Below are 700 nucleotides of genomic sequence, written 5' to 3' on the forward strand. Positions count from 1 at the left end.
ATTGATGCAGACATCGTGCAAATCTCTGATATTTATTTGCTGTTATGTTTTATGTAGAGTATGGTTTTATTTTCACTTCCTTATTGCGATTGAAGGACGCGTTTTAAACAGATCGAAGCAATCTTAGTTCAACACTGAAATAAAATTAAGAAATATATCAGTATTTATAGACAGAAAAGTCGAGGGCAATGCTTGTTAACAATAAGTACCTGGCGCTTACTACCTGTCGTAACAGTATACATACATATGTATGTACATACGCCCTAATTCAAAATAATTTAGCTGAACCTTAACATTTGGTTCGTTAACAATGAACGACTTGAAATAAACCATGTATACGGTTGTTATTGTTTTAAAAATTCTCAAACTCTGGATCGAATTCTTTATAGCCAAGTATTTTGCACGCGAAATAGCCCCACACGGTGATCAACAAAAGTTAGGCTAAACTAGAACTCCTGACCGAGTTTTCCACGTTCCTACAATAGTCGAGTCTACGTAACCGTAACGACCCAGATTCATATCTGGCCATGGTCAGCCACTCCAGCATCATTTCTCAACAACTCTTTGGGGAATTTGTGTGTCGTTTCAACTATGAATACTAGATGAAAAACTTGGTGAGAAATTCTGGCTTGGAGCTATTAAGTAAGTGATATGCGGCCTAAGTTGTACATACGAATATATACTAGAGCAGTTCAAGATA

At 36.4% G+C, this 700-nt stretch overlaps 1 protein-coding gene across 1 annotated transcript in view; it reads right to left on the bottom strand.

Annotated features, from left to right (window-relative positions):
- The window catches only part of LOC118741886 (serine/arginine repetitive matrix protein 2), a 4,917-nt gene extending 4,783 nt beyond the window's left edge, over positions 1–134 (bottom strand). Inside the window, exon 1 of the mRNA XM_036473864.1 lies at positions 49–134. The gene's annotated coding sequence lies outside the window, so the exon portion shown is untranslated. The remainder of the gene's footprint in view (positions 1–48) is intronic.
- Between the last annotated feature and the right edge of the window lie 566 nt (positions 135–700).

Source organism: Rhagoletis pomonella, unplaced genomic scaffold, assembly GCF_013731165.1.
Source record: "Rhagoletis pomonella isolate Grant_MI unplaced genomic scaffold, Rhpom_1.0 Rhpom_scaffold_00001, whole genome shotgun sequence".
Taxonomy (NCBI): domain Eukaryota; kingdom Metazoa; phylum Arthropoda; class Insecta; order Diptera; family Tephritidae; genus Rhagoletis; species Rhagoletis pomonella.